We start from the raw sequence: 19,954 nt of genomic DNA, 5'->3' as shown, positions 1-19,954 counted from the left end.
GGAGGGGGGGGAAAGAGAGAGAGAGGGAAAGAGAGAGAGAGAGAGAGAGAGAGAGAGAGAGAGAGAGAGAGAGAAGGAAAGAAGAGGAGGGAGGGATGAAAGGAGGGAGGGATGGAGGGACTGGGAGAGAATGAAGCTTTCAGAGCCATTTCAAATATTCTCAAACCTGTTCTGATGGCAGAGTACCTAAAAGTTACATTAAATTTGCATAACAATGTCAAAATCATCACTAAAAAAAACAACCCAGTATTAAGTACAAAAAGCAATTTCAATGGCAAAAAAAAAACAAACAACCCTCTAATTCTATGTATGCCATCAGATCTCAGTCATGAACACACATATTCATGAAAAAGAGCAGGAGGTCTAAGTACGGTTACCTGTTTCTGAGTTTTTCAGTAAATATATGTACATTTTGCGTCCTACGAAAGTTCATCAGAATACAAGTGGTAGCAAGCTCTAATTCTTCTCTCAAGAAAAAATTTAGGAGAGATAACTTAAAATCTGAAAGTTCTACCTGTTAACCTGTTTTTTTCACCAGGAAAAAAGTATTGATTCTGTTTTAGTGGGAATGTTCCTGTCTAGCTCACTTTCTACTTGAATCAGCTAAATCAGGATTACTCAAGGAGCTTTTAAAAAATATAGATTCCATTAGTGCAATAACATATTTTGAGAGAGAGAGAGACCGCATTCACATAACTTTTATTATGGTATATTATAATTGTTTTATTTTATTATTAATTGTTAATCTCTTACTGTGCCTAATTTATAAATTAAACTTTATCATAGGTATGTATGTATAGGAAAAAACATAGTGTGTATATATATATATATATATATATATATATATATATATATATATATATAGGGTTCGGGACTATCTGGGGTTTCAGTCATCCACCAGGGGTCTTTGAACGTATCCCCTGCAGATAAGGGGAGAATAGTGTGTGTGTATATGTGTGAGTGTGTGTGTATATGTGTGAGTGTGTGTGTGTGTGTGTGTGTGCCAATTTCCACTCCTACTAATTCAGTAGCTCTGGCAGGGGACCAGGAAACTTGTTTTGTTTTTTGTTTTTAAGTTCCTTGGTGATTCTGACATTCATCCTGTTTGGGAACCTCTTCTATTTGGTATTTGTCTTCAGTGCCCCCTGGGCATATCTGGGTATGCCTCTCTCCTGGATGATCTGTTCTCACAAAAGTTTTCCTTTTTTTCAAAATCTGGTTTCCATTGGGTTTTCAACCTTCTCACTCCCTGGAACTACTCTTGTCAAGGTCATCATCACTTTTTTATTTTGTTCAACAGCTCAGTAGCATCGGACACAGTGGCACACCCACTTGACTTGAAATACTTTCAACTTTTCATTTCCACGATGTTGGACTGTCCTACCTCTCAGATTCATCCTTCTCAGCAACTTTGTTGGCTCTACTCCCCTGCCTCACTCCTTAAGGTCCCATACCTGGAGTTCTAGCTAGGCTCTTTTTTGCCAGGTCTGAACTTTGTTTCTAGGTGATCCCATTTAAGCAGTTGGCTTTAAATACTATCGATATGCTAATGGCATCATTTATAGTTCCACCCCTGACCTTCCTGACCTTCCTGAGCTGCCTACTTGACATCTTCATTGAATATCTCACAGGCATCTCAAACTTAACATGTCCAAAATAGGAGGACCCTCTTTCTAAGCAGCTCCCTCCATCATCTTCCACTCCCAAAAGGACCCAAGAGGTGGAGAACTGGCTTTTTGTGCAACATGGTGAAGGCCAAGGTATTTCTGTATTAAAGTCATGTCTCTATCTCACCCCTTCAATGGTATGTTCTCCTTTTTTTTTTCTTGACACCCCCTCCATTCCCCCTCCCCCCCAACATCACCAGCTGGTTCTGTTGTCTTTCTCATTTCATTTAAGAGCAACACCATCCCTTGACTACTTTTCTAGTCCATGACATTCTGACATTCATAGTCTCTCCTGGAACTATTGTAACTGCCCCCTAGTTGGTCTCTCTGCTTCCATTTTTGCCTTCTAAGAGCTGATGATCCACTGAGCACTATTAAAAATATAAATGAAGTGAGACCACTCTCTGTTTAAAACTCTCTAATGACTTTTCATTGCAAGTAGAAAAAAATCCAACCCCTTATTTTGGAGCTTACAAAACTAAACAGCATAGCCCTGAACACTTGTACTGCTGTTCCCTCTGACTGAAGGTTCTTCCCACAGATCTTTGCATTGCAGACTCCTCAGCTTTTAGGCCTTGACTCAAACATCACCCTTAGAGAAACTTTTCCTGAGCATGTTATCTGAAGACTTCCAACCTTCCCAGTCTTTCTCTTTCTTGGTATCTGATTCATTTTCATCATTGCCCTTTCACTATCAGACATTTTTATTTATGAATTTGTTAACTTGTTTATTGTTGGTCCAGCCCCACTAGAATATAAGCTATAGCTCCATAAAGCAGATGCTCAATTAACATTTATTTAATTAAGTCACTCATTTGCAACATAGTATAAAATGACTGACAGGTACTCCAAGTATTCTGTTTTTCTTGGGCATTGCATTTTAACTGGGATCAAAGCTTTAAGATCAGGAAAAAGCAAGTTGTGAAATTTCAATCATCAGTTTACTGACTGAGGAGAATTTCTTCACCACTCCCCTGAAAAATCATACCTCTGTTTTTATAGGCCACCCCACTTTCTGTCTGTACTTGCTTCTGGATCCCCTCCAACTTTCCTGGGATGTTCCCTTGGAAAACTGTTCTTTCCTAGTTGGACCCATTCCCCCAGCCTCAATAGATAGATGTTTAAGTGTCCAGGTGTACAGATTCTTGTTTGCAGTAGCTACACCTTGGGTACCCTTGTTAGAGGCAATGCCTGCTTCTGGAGGTCCCTTGAGCTCTTCTCACCCTCCATCTCAGCAGTTTTCAGTAGTCTACTGCCACCTCAGAGTTATGCTCCTGATTGTCCACACCCTCATTCCTGCCTACCAGCTCTGCTAAGCCTGTTTACAGTGCCTTTTCAGGCCTGTACTTTTTCTTGCTTTTTTACTGGCTAAATGCCTAATTCTGCCTCCAGCTTCTCCATTTCTGGAAACATTCCATTACTGCTGCCACAGTTCTGCCCCCTAGTAGCTAAAACTGAAAACATACATCCCTGGTGGGAACCACAGCACTTCCTCTTTCTAAGCAGCTCCCTCCATCATCTTCTACTCCCAAAAGGACCCAAGCGGTGGAGAACGGCTTTCTATGCAGCATGGTGAAGGCCAAGGTATTCCTTTATTAAAGTCATGCTCTCTATCTCACCCCTTGAATGATATGTTCTCCTTTTTTTTCAATGGTATGTTCTCCTTTTTTTTTTCCCCCTCCATGTCCTGTTCATGACAGGGATGGCAGTTATTCCAAGGGCTGGACTGAGAATTTGGTACCACTTTAAATTAACAGTATTCTGTAAATGTTCAATATGTATTTAGTGAGGGTGGAGAGAAACTAGTTTTCTATTAGTAAAAATTACTCAAACTAAGGTATTTATAACATGTAATTTCTAAACCTTCTGGGAAGAATAATTTTTTTGCCCTCCTGAGATAACCACAATTTTGACTTCTGTTACCTCCGGTTATATTTGTTTACTGTTGAACTTTGTATAAATGGAATCATACAATATGTACTTTTTTGTGTGTTGTTGTTTAGCTCTTTCAGTATGTTTTTAGGATTTATCCGTATTGTTGCATGTAATTGTTCTTTTTATTGCTGAATAGTACATTATTGTATGGATGTACCATAATTTGTTTACCCATTGTCCTTTTGATGGACATTTAGACTGTTTCCAGATCTTTTCAGGCTACTATGAATAAAGCCACTACGAACATTTGTGTACAACTCTTTTCATGGATGTATGTCTTCCTCTTGGGAAGTTACTTTAGAAGCAGAATTGCTAGATCATAGGGCATATATTTAAGTTTATTAGAAACTGCCAGTTTTCCAAGGTGGTGGTGTCATTTTACATTTTGGGAGACATACAAAACTGTTTAAAATTTAGATAATAAAATAACTCACCCTCTGTTACTAGCTTTACACTATGCTTTATTCAGTACGAGAATTTCATCGGTTGTGACCACCAGGCTCCAAGGAACTGTCAGCTGGAAGTTCTTGGGGCTGGAAACTTATCTTTCAGTTTTATTTTACAAATTGTCCGTTCAGGTTACAAAATTCGTCTTTCAAGATTGGTCAATTCTAGCAAAGCATGCCTTTTTGTATCTCTGAAAAATGCTGTGTACTTTTGGTCAGTTCTGTAAGGAGTCAGGTGAAATCCCAAGTTAACTGCTACAATATTTCAAATTTATCCTAGCGGTGTTTTTAATGCCCCTATAAGAACACTGTGGAAAAGTCTGGGCATGTAGATGTGGTTCTCTTATTGTCCTTTTCATTTTGGAAGATGGGGTTGGAAACACCTTTACTCTGTCATCTAAGACCTAAAATGCTTTTTGGTTGTAACACAAATATTTTAAAAATCATAGAACTAATATATAGCTTCATAAATTTTTTTGAGGTTAACACCCTCGTAATCATCCTCCATGAAAGGAGACAGGAACTTGCCAGTCACTCCAGAAGCCATTCTTGTGCCCATCTCACCACAAAGAAGAGTCGTTCTCCTGACTTTTCCTTTTTACCTTCTTTTACTTGCAATTTTATTATCCAACTATGCATCCCTAAACAACGTACATTTATTTATTTATTTATTTATTTATTTATTTATTTATTTATTTATTTATCTTTTAAGTCTTCTAAATCTATACATTTTCCTTTTATCTCTTTTTCCCCCTAGCAATTTGTTTGTTGAAGATTCTGGATCATTTGTCCTGTTGAGTTTCCCAGAGTTAGGATTTTGTTGACTGAAACCTTATAATGTAGTTTGTTTATCATTATCCTCTGTTCTCTGTATTTCCTGCAAATTGACAGTTGCATCTAGAGGCTTTATCAGATTCAGGTTTGAATTGGGGGAAGAAGACTCCTTTGTAGGTCGTGTTGTCTTCTTCATCAAGAAGCACATAATATCCAGGCAGCTCTCTTTTTGTGTTGCTAGGAGCCATTGAGGCTCAATTCATCAGAGATTGCAAAATGATGATATTCCAATTCTACCATCCCTTCTTCATGTGTAGTTGAAATGCTTCTACAAAGAGAAATTTCCCGTCATCAGTTATTTGGCTACCCCATGGTACATTAATGGGAAATGCAAGATATAATCTTGAGTAAATAAATTTTTTATTTACCAGTTTTCAAAACAAAGATTTAGTTCCTAAGCATCCTCGCAAGAGGATCAAATTTTTCTTTAATATCATTATAAAACCTATGAACTTAAACATTTTTATCTTTATTGATATTCAAACTGTCTTTTCTTTAGCAATGACAACCTCTTCAAAAATGTACCCAAAACCTTTTAACGCGATTCGGTCAATTTTTGACAGATTTTTTTCTCTCTTTGGTGTGATATAATTTTATAGGCTCAGCATACATATGTCCAGCCTTAGTCCTGGATTCAGCTCTTTTTCCCCCCCAAGAAGCTTTGTTTTTATTAGTGGGAAATGGTATTTCAAGACCATGTTTTGGTGTTAGAGTTGATAATTGCTATTGGGTTATTATTGTTTCCTCTCTTATTCTCTCTTGCTCTCTTTCTCTCCCTCCTTTCCTCCCTCTCTGCCTCGCTCCTTTCCTTCCTTCCTTCTTTTGATAAAATACTTCCTCAGTCATATTGACCCTTTCAATTTCAAATTTTACATAACCTATATTATACCTTATTTTCTCCTAAGTAAAAATCCTGTTTCTCAAGGACAGTGGAGATAACAGAACTGGAATATCACATAATTTCTCATTTTCTTTATTCCTTTTGTCACGCAGGGTGTCATGCGGGGTCTCAGCTCCCGCTCCCCACATAAGAACGCAGGACATGGTGAGGCCAAAAAGGAACACCCACGGAGCCATAGATAGGGGAGTCATACCACTATAGTCTTGCTGGCAGCTGGGTTGGAGACACAGGAAGCAGGAGCCACACTATCCACAACCCGCCGTCCATGTCTCTACCAACCGACCTCTCCTGCCAACTGCAATCCGCCCTTGCTAACTCAGCCACCATCTTCTTCCTAGCCCCCATTTATTGCTAGGGTAACCACGGCAATTATATTATAGCTCACTGGTTACAGCTGACAGCCAACTAGCCACAGCTGATGGCCATCCAATCACAGTTGATGGCCATTTACTACCTGAGCCAGCACCTTTCCACGTGAGGCTGAGAGCCTGGAAACTGCACTCCTGGCTCTGTCCCTACACCTTTATTTTTAAAACAGATTTATTTAAGTATATTTGACATACAGTAAAATGCACCCTTTTTAGGTACACAATTTTGATGAGTTTTGGCAAATGTATATAGCTATTTAGTCATCACCACAATCAAGATATAGAACATTGCCAGCTCAGATTCAGTGTGAGAGGGAATACACAAGGACATGCGGATAGTGGGAGGCATGGTTCACTGGGGCTATCTTTGGAGACTTGCTACACATCAAGCTTCCATTTGGGGCCCTTTTCTTTCCTTCTCATTCCATATACTCTCCCAAGCAACCCATCTACTTTCATTCCCTTAATACTGACTCATGATGGCTCCCACATCCTTATCTCCTGAGCTCTAGACTGACATGCAGACATAGTTTCCTGAAGGTGTCACATTATCTTTTCCCAACCTGCTTCTCCCCTGCATACCATACCTTAGTTATTATGAATTACCCTGTGATTTATCCTTCATCTTGGAACATACTGCCTCTCCTTCACCTCTTCCTCAATTCCTACAGTCAACAGATTTCAAGGCTGTCAATTACCTTTTGAAATATCTCTGGACTCAGTCCTTCCCGCTACAATTTTTTGAGTTTGTACCCTTGTCATCTTTCATCTAAATAACCATTTTGTTTCTGTAGACTCTTCTTCCAGTCTAATACTTCCCTTCTCTCCATCACTCCCTTTCTCCTCACACTTCTTCCTTCCCATCTCTTGTTTTCTTTCAGTCTATCCTCAATAGTCTGCAGTTATATTTCTAAATATAAATCAGATCATGTAATCTGCTGTCTAAAAATCTTGAATGACTTGTCACTGATTATAGGATAAAATACAAACATTTGAATCCTATACAAGGTCTTTTTCACATTCTAAAATATACTTGCAGTTCTCCCAAATAAGCCATGAGTTTTCCTTTTTTTGCATGTTTCTTTTTTCTTGGTATGTCCTTCATATTTTTCTATTCATAAATTTCTCTCTTTCAGGAGATAAAGCAATAGCTTCCTCTTCTGTAAAGCCTGACTTGATTTTTCCCAGAGACACTTAGGATCACTCTCCTTATGCTCTCATATCTTTTATATAATTCAATCATGTTTTTTTTTATATAATCTTCACTACCCCCTTCCACCTCATTCTGGAAAATATGCTTCTTCAGAATAAGAACATCTTTTTTAGGTGTATATTCTTGTTGCTAACATGGAGACTGGCTGTATCAGTTAGATTTTTTTTCTATTAACAATGGAAGCCTGACTATGATTAACATTAACCAAAGGGAATTTACAAGAGGAATATCAACTCATAGAATCAACTGGAAGAATGGAGAGCTAGATTTGGAAGTAGGAAGTGTCCAGGGTTATTTTTGAGAGATAGGAAATAGAAGTGGACAGAACAGTCCAGTCTTGCTGCTGGAGCAAACTAGATGAACTTCAACCATTTTCTGTCTCTTTGGCTAGGCAAAGTTCTAGAAAGGACTATCCAATTATCCTAGCTATGCCCATTTCTAGCCGTGAGACCAAGGTCCCTGGTGAAGTCTTGTATAATCAGCCAATGGAGATAGGTAATTTCTTTTTTTTCTTTCTTTTTTAAGATAGAGAGAATTTTAGTTTACTATATAATTATAAAGATAACCATTGGAGAAATACAGAGATTATAAAATGTCTGAGTCATAGGAAAAAAAATTCCCAAAACAATGACACTGTCACAATATAAACTCACTTATTTTAAAAAAGAATCCTCAAACTGGAACACAAAACAAAACTCATCTATCTACATGCTACATTTTAAAAACTCATCCACAATAAAGAGACCCAGACAGGTTGAGCAACTAATGCAATAAAATAGAAATCATGGCCAAGAAATTAACAGCAACTGTAGGTCATATTTAGGGGTAAAAATCCAGTTTAAAAGATAAGAACTATAATCCTCAAAGAAAATTTAAATGTGGTGATACACAAAATAAAACATCAACATGTATAAGTAAAAACTACAGGTAATACAAGGGTAAAGAACCAGAAACAGAACAGAATTAATTCTCCACTGTTGGCCTGTGGTAGATCAAACAATTTTTTTTAATGGACAAAGCTGGAATAATCTGAGCAACAAAGTAAAGTAATATTGAATTATAACCCAAAGTTATAAAATAAATATCCATGAGTCCACAATGATTAAATAAATGATTGAATAAGATTTTTCTTTTTCTCTTCTTCTTAAAGAAGTCCCTTTATCATTTCTTGTAATACTGGTTTAGTGGTGATGAACTCCTTTAGCTTTTCCTTGTCTGGGAAACACTTTATCTGTTCTTCATTCTAAATGATAGCCTTGCTCGATAGAGTAGTGTTGGTTGTAGGTCCTTGCTTTTCATCACTTTGAATATTTTGTGCCAATCCCTTCTGACCTACAAAGTTTCTGTTGAGAGATGGGCTGACAGAGATGAGGTAATTTCTTGAAAGGAATAAGCTGGTGTTGGGAAGGGAAAATGGATACCTGCTAGTTAAAAAGACAACAAACATTCATTATACTAGCACATAGGAAGCACTCAATAAATATTTTAATGTGAATCAATGAATGAACACTTAAACATTTTTATTTCCTGCTGTACTAAACTACAGCCATTCACTTGAGCCATTCACTCAAATAAACCCTTCCCCACCTTTGCCTGGGCAGCCCATCCTTTTGCATTGTCCTTTCTCTTCTTTTTTCACCTGGGAATTTGCTTGTCTTCTAAGAGTCACCTTGTGGGGACAGAGCCAGGAGTGCAGTAGCCAGGCTCTCAGCCTCTCGTGGAAAGTTACTGGCTCAGGTAGTAAATGGCCATCAACTGTGATTGGATGGCCATCAGCTGTGGCTAGTTGGCCGTCAGCTGTAACTAGTGAGCCATTGGCCACTAATATAACTGCTGTGGCTACAAAATGGGGGCTAGCAAGAAGATGGTGGCTGAGCTAGCAAGCTGTCATGCGGGGCGGCCTGCAGGGTCTCTGCTCCCGCTCCCCACATAAGAACGCAGGATATGGTGAGGCCAAACAGGAACACCCACGGAGCCATAGGTAGGGGAGTCATACCACTGTACTCTCACTGGCGCTGGATTGGAGACACAGGAACCAGGAGCAACACAATTCTCAACCCTCACTGCACCACTTGCAGGCTCAGCCACCATCTTCTTGCTAGCTCCCCCTTTTCTTGCTAGCATAGCCACAGCAGTTATATTAGTGGCCAATGGCTCACTGGTTACAGCTGACGGCCAACTAGCCACAGCTGATGGCCATTTGATCACAGTCGACGGCCATTTACTACCTGAGCCAGCACCTTTCTATGTGAGGCCGAGAGCCTGGAAACTGCTTTTTGGGGCTCTGTCCCACACAAGCGCAGATTGCAGTTAGCAAGTGGGAGTCAAGTCGAGTGAAGTCGGTCGGTTGGCAGGCAGAAAAGCGGACAGCAGATCGCACGTCGTGTGAATCTAGCCTCCAGTGAGAATATAGCGGTATGACTCCCCTCTCTATGGCTGCGTGGGTGTTCCTTTTTGGCCTCACCATATCCTGCGTTTTTATGTGGGGAGTGGGACTAGAGACCCCGCAGGCCGCCCTGCATGACAAATGGCGCAGGGAGCACGGTACGGTGCTGGCCAAAGCTCTCCTAAGTGTGGTGGAGCAATTTGTGCGTCAGTCTCAGGAAGACCAGGAGGAGCAGCTGCTGGAGAGCTGGACCCCCGTGGAGGGGTGGGAAGACATGGATGGTTCTCCAACCAGCATAGGCCGGAGAAAGAGAAGGTCATTGTGGCCCTGTGATCTGGGAAGTTCTTGTTGAGGCAGCCCGGATGCAGGACTTGTAGTCCCAGGAGGAAATGCTTGCTGAGTCCTCCGTGGGAGCTGAGGGTGAGGTCAAGGTCATCCCTCACCCCCAGCACAGCCCTGGCAAATGACTATGGACTATGGGGAATTGCCTTCCATCCCTAATTTAATGGACCCCTTGACTGTTTGCTTGGGAACATACCACCATGTAGTGGAACTGGCGGATGTTTGCTTTTGTGTCTTGACAGGGCCGCCATCGAGAATATGTAAGCACCTTGACTGTGAGTTGCTGTTGTTCCAGCACGGTACCCTGAGAGCTCTGGCTGTGCCCAGAGAGAGAGTGGCAGTTCTCTGAGAACCCTGGCTGAGCCCAGGAAGTCTGGCTGTGCCCGGGGAGACTGGTGGTACCCTAAGAAGCCCAGGAAGTCTGGCTGTGCCCAGAAGGACTGGTGGTGCCCTGAGAAACCCTTGCAGTGGCCAGAGAGCCTGGCTGTGTCCAGGATATTGCATTTACCTCCAGGCTCCTCGCACAGGGCCCCTCAGGAATACGCTTGTCACGTAGATTTTTGTCACGTGAGGTGAGATCCTGTAGGGGTGGAGTGTGGGGACAGAGCCAGGAGTGCAGTTTCCAGGCTCTCAGCCTCACGTGGAAAGGTGCTGGCTCAGGTAGTAAATGGTCATCAATTGTGATTGGATGGCCATCAGCTGTGGCTAGTTGGCCGTCAGCAGTAACCAGTGATCCATTGGTCACTAATATAACTGCTGTGGCTACAAAATTGGGGCTAGCAAGAAGATGGTGGCTGAGCTAGGAAGAGCGGATTGCAGCTAGCAAGTCAGTTGGTTGGCAGGCAGAAAAGCAGACAGCAGGTTGCACGTCATGTGAATCCAGCCTCCAGTGAGACTATAGTGGTATGACTCCCCTACCTATGGCTCCGTGGGTGTTCCTTTTTGGCCTAGCCACATCCTGCGTTCTTATGTGGGGAGTGGGACTAGAGACTCTGCCTGTCACCCTGCATGACACCGTGTTTTCCCGAAAATAAGACCTAGCAGTACAATCAACTCTAATGCTTCTTTTGGAGCAAAAATTAATATAAGACCTGCTATTATACCCGGTCTTATATAGTAAAATAATAATATTTTACTATAATATTTAATAAGACTATTTTGCTATTATAGTAAATAAGACTATTTTACTATTATAGTAAAATAAGACCGGGGTTTATATTAAGTTTTGCTCCAAAAGACTCATTAGAGCTGATTGTCCGGCTAGGTCTTATTTTCGGGGAAACACGCTATGTCCCTGAGCACACTTTGTTTACCTTGAAGTTCTTCAGAGATCTAGTTAGTCATGCCTAGAAATGAAATTAATCTGGGAGAATAACATAATAGATCAGGGTTCCATTTAGAATTTTTCTATTTTTCATTTACTTTTTTTTCTATAACAAACATTTCAACAGAATTTAAAATATTTTCAGAAAGAGTATTTTTCACTTGTTTTTAATTTTAAGATTTAAAAAACATCTGTTTTCAGACTACCAAGTTCAAGTATGAAATGGAGGAAATGAGTCATTAGGAATAAGAGTTAATTTTTGCAACAAAAAAATCTTATGTATTCTGAAAAATTTACCCCCCTTCTTTCCCCTCCGCCCTCCCCCTCCAGTTCAAGGTTTGAGCCTTGACTGCCCCCCTGGCGGTTTCCAGTCGTCTGCCTCCAGGGCACACAGCTGCACTCAGCAGCCCAGCTCCAGGGAGAGCTGTTGTTTACAATTTACAATCTTAGCTGATAGAGGGCGCAGCTGGCCCTTGTGGGAATTGAACCGGACCTCGGTGTGAGGAGCACTGCTCTCCAACCACCTGAGCCACTGGGTCGGCCCCTTAAATTTTTTATTTGAGGCTTAGAAGTTAATTTTTTACAGTTAAAATAGAAGCCTTCTATTAAAATTGAACAATTCTAGCATAAAATAGAAAATGGAAAAAATTTTTAATCTTTTAAAATGTAAAGTATATTTTGATTCACGTAATGCTTTTGTGGGATAGAATGGCAGATGAGACATACAAGTTTGGTAATTGCACACACCCTGGGCATCTGTTTTCAAAAACTAGTGAAAGGAGTTTCATTGCAGATGCCTGAATAATTTTGTGATTACGTAATGTTCAGGTTAGTTTCAGAAATCATTTAAAACAAAGTAACCAAAAAAGATAAAAATGTAAAAGAGTCATGTCCAGATATGTTTTTTAACACTCAGAAGCTGTGACTTTTATTCTTTCCTCTTTCCAAACTGCCAAACTGGCTTTTCTGGAAGCAGGCTTGATCTGGATGAATGGCAGTAGTAATATTTCTGTTGGGGTAACTCTCCTTTGAATTTTTGGTCTCTTGCTCCCTCCCCTAACTCTTTAATCTTTCTTTTATTTTCTTCTTCTATCTTTTTGTCTTGTCCTTGTGGCTTTCCTTGGTTTCCTCTGGGCTCTTTGCTTGTGCACTCCCATATTTCCCTTGGAACTCTTCCGGCTCTTACTTGTCATGCTTTCCCATGGTCGTCTACTTCCATGCCTGTTTTCCTACACCAAGTATTTAGGAAGTGTCTGGGAGTGCAAAAGTAAACAGTAAACTTTGGTTTTCAGCTGCCCTGGGTCAAATGTTAATTAGTGTGACAAATCTTAACAAACACTTATAATTGGTGATAGTGTACTTGCTAAGGTATAGAACATACAAAATATGGGTGTCTCTCACACCCAGTAGGATGACTATTATCAAAACAAAACAAAAACAAAAATGGAAAATAACAAGTGTTGGCAAGGATGTGGAGAAATTGGAACCTTTGTGCATTGCTGGTGGGGACATAAAATGGTGCCGCTGCTGTGGAACATAGTTCTTCAAAAAGATAAACATAGAATTACCCTATGCCCCACCAATTCCATTCCTAAACATATACCCAAAAGAATTAAAAGCAGAGACTTAAACACATACTTGTACACCATTGTTCATAGTAGCATTATTCACAATACCCAAGAGGTGGGGAAAAAAAATAAAAACAGAGAGGGAGCCAAAAAAAATGTATACACATTTTTTTTTTTGTAATTGTAGTTTTTGCAATTTTTTTTTAACCTTTTAAACAGCAGTTACTTTTTTTTTTAGAGTTTTTATTGTGGAAAGGGAACAGGACTTTATTGGGGAACAGTGTGTACTTCCAGGACTTTTTTCTAAGTCAAGTTGTTGTCCTTTCAGTCTTAGTTGTGGAGGGCGCAGCTCAGCTCCAAGTCCAGTTGCCATTGCTAGTTGCAGCGGGCGCTGCCCACCATCCCTTGCGGGAGTCGAACTGGCAACCTTGTGGTTGAGAAGATGCACTCCAACCAACTGAGCCATCTGGGAGCTCAGAGGAAGCTCAGCTGAACGTGCCATGTTCAATTTTAGTTGCAGGGGGCGCTGCCCACCATCCCTTGGAGGGACTTGAGGAATTGAACTGGCAACCTTGTAGTTAAGAGCCCACTGGCCCACGTGGGAATCGAACCTGCAGCCTTCGGAGTTAGGAGCATGGAGCTCTAACCGCCTGAGCCACCAGGCCGGCCCCTGTATACACATTTTAAGAAAGGAAAAAAACTATTAAAATTGTAATACTCAATATACACCAATAACAAAAGATGAATATAAGTCATGTGTATACATTTTTTGGCACCCCCGATATATATACAATGCAATATTATTCAGCCATAAAAAGGAATTAAATTCTGAAACATGCTACAACATGGATAACCTTGAAAACATTATGCTAGATGCAAAAGGACAAATATATAATTCCACTTATATGTGATACCTGGAGTAGTTAAATTCATGAAGACTAGGTAGAAAAGTGGTTGCATGTGGGGGTAAGGGATATGAGGAGTTGGTGTTTAATAGATACAAAGTTTCTGTTTGGGATGGTGAAAAAGTTCTGGAACTGGATAGTAGTGATGGTTATACAATATTACTAATGTACTTACTTAAGGCCACTGAATTGTATGCTTAAAAATTTACTATTTACAATAGAAAATTTTATGTTCCATTTGTTTTACCACATGCAAAAAAAAAAAAAAATGTAGGTGGTCTGTGGCTAGCCCAGACTAGGTTCTGCCAAAGTACCTGTACTCCCAGTTTATCTAATGAGAGCCATCTGTAGGCTTCATGAACCAGCTCTGTGTCTGCTCCAACTCTAAGGACCTAGAGGAGATTGTATCTGTCTTTCCTAACCTCTGTCTGGAGAGGGAATTACTGTCATTAAGTGGAGCAGTTTCTAGAAAGTGCTGTTTAGTATGAATCACAACTTTGGGAAAAGCCCAGAGCTGTGCATTGTAACTGGGTATAATATGGGACTTCTGTAGAGTTAGTACGTTGGATAACATTAAATTTTTAAAAAATCTTACATTTATTACCAAAATTACTCCTATTTATTACAGAAAATTTAGAAAATAAAAGTACCAGGAAAAACAAGTCACCTATAATCCCATCATTCAAAAAGAAATAACTGTAATATTTTGGTGTATATCCTTTCAATTGTTTGTATTTCATCTATATCATATATGCAAATATGTATAACTTTTATAATCTCACTTTTGAATGTAACAATTTTTTGTAAATATCTTTTGATGGGAAACATGCAGACAAAATGTTTAATGGTTATTTAATTAAATTTGTTCTGTTACCTTTTTTGGCTTTAAAATAAACTTTTATTTTGGAATAATTTTAAATTGATAAAAAAGTTGCAACGGTAGTAGAGTCCCTGTGTATTTTTTGCCTAGCTTCCCCTAATACTGATATCTTATAACCTTTACACATTTGTCAGAAAAATAAATTTACCTTGGTACATTTCTAAACTGCAGACTTAATTTGAATTTCACTAGTTTTTCAATTAATCTTTTTCTGTTCCAGGATCTAATCTGGGGTACCACACTGCATTTAGAACAAGTATTTTTTGACCATTTAGCACATGCAAGATATTGTAGAGGATGCAAAAATAAATAAGTCACAGGCTTGCCCCCAAAGAGTTCTCCATCTGATAAGGAGGTAATATCGATACATACAAGGTGTGACAGTTAAGTTTGCACCAATGTTGCTAACCTTTTTTGATGTCAGAGGGATTATTCATTATGAATTTGTACCAACTGGACAAACAAATAACCAAGTTTACTGTTTAGAAGTGCTGAAAAGGCTGCGTGAAAAAGTTAGATGACCTGAACTTTTCACCAACAATTCATGGCTCTTGCATCACAACAATGCACCAGCTTATCTGGCACTGTCTGTGAGGGAGTTTTTAGCAAGTAAACAAATAACTGTATTGGAACACCCTTCCTATTCACCTGATCTGGCCCCCAATTACTTCTTTCTTTATCTGAAGATAAAGGAAATATTGAAAGCATGACATTTTGATGACAGTCAGGACATCGAGTGTAATATGACAGCTCTGATGGCCATTCCAGAAAAAGAGTTCCACAATTGCTTTGAAGGGTGGACTAGGCACTAGTGTCGATGCATAGCTTCCCAAAGGGAGTACTTCGAAGGTGACCATAGTGATATTCAGCAATGAGGTATGAGGTATGTAGCACTTTTTCTAGGCTGAATTCACAAACTTAATTGTCTGACCTCGTAAGCCAGTAGTTCAGGGCAGGTTACAATAACTGTGTAAAAAGAACAAAGGGCTGTGGTGAGTCCATTTGGAAGGTCAGAAATGTTTAGTGAAAAAAGTTGGCTAGGCATGGACAAAGTCATGGATGTGGAAGGTTGAGGGTTTTTCAGAGATTGTAAATAGCAGTTCAGTGTGTCAACTACGCAGGCCATGTCACCCTTTCTCAGGTCTCACCGTGAATCAAACTCCTCTCTACAGCTTTTTAAAAATTCGGATGTTTGAGCCCAATTCTCCTATCTATTGCACCTGAATTTAAGAAGGCAGGGCTAAAAAGCTTTTTTAAGAGTCCTTGGGTGAATAGGAGAGAATCCAGAAGATATGGTTAAAATAAAATCAGAGAATCACTAAACTGAATCGACTCTATTAGTGTTTTAATAAATTTGAATATTCCTTTTAGTAGATTCATCAATAGCAATATGAAATAGAGGCACTGCTCCAGGAAATTGCTTAGGCGCTGATTATAAAATGACCCATCTCACCGGCATCTCTACTTATGCATGCTTGAAAATTCCAGCTGCCTATAAGTGATCAAGTGACTGCCATATTGGCTAGAACTTCTGTACATGACGTTATCCTCCTGATTCCTCATCTGTGAAGTGGTGGGTAGTACTCAAAATATGTTGGATTTGTCATTTTATGGTTTAGTGTTGCTTTTAGTATTGTTGAGATACTGTTATCTTTTTAGTATTCAGGATCCCGAAATTCTTTCTTCAGCCACTTTTGAGAATGGTCTATTTGAAGTGTAAAAAAAGCACATATCTATGTGTAAAGCTGAGCTCCCACTGGTTCTTGTGCTAGTTGATCTACTGGGGCATATCTGCACACAAGTAGTGGTTAGAATTTAGATACTCAGGACCTTACTTTTGCTTTGAACACTGTTACACTGGCCCCTTAACCACTTTGGTGGAGCAACAAATAAACAGAAAAGGCTTCCAGGCATTATATGCTATCAGGAAAAGGGGCCTGGGCTACCTTATGCAATCTGTTACCCTGATTTAGATACATGTTTGGGCTGGAGGAAGTCAAAGGCAAAGATTACACCTAAAAAACAAAACTGCAGAGATTGGCTCATAAAACAGCCTCAACAGTTTAGACTCCCCCTGGTGGCCATATGAGTCAGTAAGGTAATTTGCAGAGCTACAACTTGGCCTTCCCTCCCTTGATCTTTGTTCAAGTTTCCTTAAATAGACGTTCCAACTTAGGAATTCTTTATACCAGAAAAGAATAGAGCTTCTTCAAAGCTTTTGTTTCTGAGTTCAAGAATTCTGTCCTAAAAGTGGGAATAATGTCAACATCTTAATTTGAAAGCAGAAAGGACAATAATAAAAGACAAATTATAGGTTCCAGTGAATAAAATGTACTTAACATTTGGGGCATGTAGGAATAATGCCAGTATTAATCAGTAGATACAGATATGTGAGCCAAAACAGAAACAGCAGTTCCGGAATAAAACAAATGCTACTACTGTGATGTTTTCAAATATTCAACAGACAGGTAAAACTGTACTTTTTTATTCAGTTAAAGTATATCTGTTTAAATTTGTGCTTATAAGCAATAAGCTCCATGAGTCCAAGAAAAGTGTTAATGTGTGTAACATGTTCTTGGGCAGAGTAGATACCAGTTCCTCTTTTAAAATAAAAGAAATACCTAATTGTTTACAATGTTAGATCCCTCTAAACTAATACTCAACTCAAATTTTTCCTTTCTACATATAAAAACAGACTGTTGGAAGGTCCTGACCAAACTCAAGTGCTGAAGCATAGGAGCCTGGGCAGGTAAAGAATCAGAACAAAGGTATTTTCATAGAAGCTTTCTTTGCTATATGGTGCTAATCAGAGTGTGTGGCTTGAGTTGTGACCAGATTGGGACAGGGGCTGGACATAGAATACAGTCTCACCATGGTAAGTCCTCTGTGGGGAAAAGAGTCAGCTCTCTTTAGAGAGTATGTACTTCAAGGAAGCAATCTGTGGCTACCACAGCATTCCTTCTCTGATCCAACATTTAGTCCAACCTTACAGCTTTCCCACACATGGTTCCCCCTCTGGTAATATCTTTCCCCACTCTTCACAGCACTGGTTTCCTGTCCTTCAAGTCTCAGCTTAAGAGTCACCTTCTTACAGAGGGCTTCCCTGACCATCATATCTTTCTCCATCAGGATGCTGTTGTTTCTTTCTCAACACTCCTTTTACTTTTTAATTGTATTTATTGGTTTGTTTACCTGGTTAGTGTCTCTCTTTTTCCATAGATTGAACTCCATTAACGCAGGGTCTGTGTCCATTTCCATCAACATTTGTCTGGCACAGTATATGGCTCAGTAAAAACTTTACAAATATGTGTTGAACGATTGGATAAATTTAGCATTGGCTAAAGACAAGAATATAGGTTTCGTTTGTTTGTTTGTTTTAATTAAAGTTTATTGGGGTGACAATTGTTAGTAAAGTTACATAGATTTCGGGTGTACAATTCTGTATTACATTTTATCTATAAATCCCATTGTGTGTTCACCACCCAGAGTCAGTTCTCCTTCCATCACCACGTATTTGATCCCTTTTACCCTTTTCTACCACCCCCTCTCCCCTTACCCTCTGGTAACCATTAAACTATTGTCTGTGTCTATGAGTTTTTGTTTCTCATTTGTTTGTCTTGATCTTTTGTTGTTTTTGCTTTATATACCACATATCAGTGAAATCATATGGTTCTCTGCTTTTTCTGTCTGACTTATTTCGCTTAGCATTGTAATCTCAAGATCCATCCGTGTTCTTACCGCCGAATAGTATTCCATTGTGTACATATACCACAACTTCTTTATCCATTCATCTATCGAAGGACATTTTGGTTGTTTCCATGTCTTGGCCACCGTGAATAAAGCTGCAGTGAACATTGGAGCACACGTGTCTTTATGGATAAATGTTTTCAGATTTTTTGGGTAGATACCCAGGAGAGGGATTGCTGGGTCATACAGTAATTCTATTCGTAATTTTTTGAGGAACCTCCACACTGCCTTCCATAGCAGCTACACCAGTCTGCATGCCCACCAACAGTGTATGAGGGTTCCTTTTCTCCACAGCCTCTCCAACTCTTGTTATTATTTGTCTTGTTGATGATAGCCATTCTAACTGGGATGAGGTGAGAGATATCTCATTGTGGTTTTTATTTGCATTTCTCTGATGATTAGTGATGTTGAACATTTTTTCATATGTCTATTTGCCATTTGTATGTCCTCTTTGGAGAAATGTCTCTTCAGGTCCTCTGCCCATTTTTCAATTGGGTTGTTTGTTTTTTAGTTTTTGAGTTGCGTGAGTTCCTTGTATATTTTGGATATTAGCCCCTTATCGGAGGCACTGTTTGCAAAAATCTTCTCCCATTCAGTTGGTTGCCTCTTTATTTTGTTGATAGTTTCTTTTGCTGTGCAGAAGCTTTTAGGTTTCATATAGTCCCATTCATTTATTTCAGCTTTTACTTCCATCGCCTTTGGAGTCAAATTCATAAAATGCTCTTTGAACCCACGGTCCATAAGTTTAGTACCTATGTTTTCTTCTATGCAGTTTATTGTTTCAGGTCTTATGCTTAAGTCTTTGATCCATTTTGAATTAATTTTGGTACATGGTGACAGATAGCAGTCCAGTTTCATTCATTTGCATGTGGCTTTCCAATTCTCCCAGCACCATTTATTGAAGAGGCTGTCTTTTTTCCATTGTATGTTTTTTGCTGCTTTGTCAAAAATTATCTGTCCATATATATGTCGATTTATTTCTGAGTTCTCAATTATATTCCATTGGTCTACGTGTCTGTTTTTCTGCCAATACCATGCTGTTTTGATTATTGTTGCCCTGTAGTATAAGCTAAATTTAGGGAGTGTAATACCTCCAGCATTGTTCTTTTTTCTTAGGATTGCTTTGGCTATTCGGAGTCTTTTGTGGTTCCAAACAAATCTGATGATTTTTTGTTCTATTTCCTTAAAAAATGCCATTGGGATTTTGATGGGGATTGCATTAAATCTATATATTGCTTTGGGTAATATGGCCATTTTAACTATGTTGATTCTTCCAATCCATGAGCATGGAATATATTTCTTTGTTTCTTCTTCAATTTGTGTTTAAAATGTCTTGTAGTTTTCAGCATATAGGTCTTTCCCATCCTTGGTTAAGTTTATTCCTAGGTATTTTATTCTTTTTGCTGCAATTGCAAAAGGAATTGTTTTTTTATTTCTT

Source organism: Rhinolophus ferrumequinum, chromosome 14 (assembly GCF_004115265.2).
Source record: "Rhinolophus ferrumequinum isolate MPI-CBG mRhiFer1 chromosome 14, mRhiFer1_v1.p, whole genome shotgun sequence".
NCBI lineage: Eukaryota > Metazoa > Chordata > Mammalia > Chiroptera > Rhinolophidae > Rhinolophus > Rhinolophus ferrumequinum.
The sequence above is the reverse complement of the archived record's forward strand: the minus strand, read 5'-3'. Positions refer to the sequence as shown.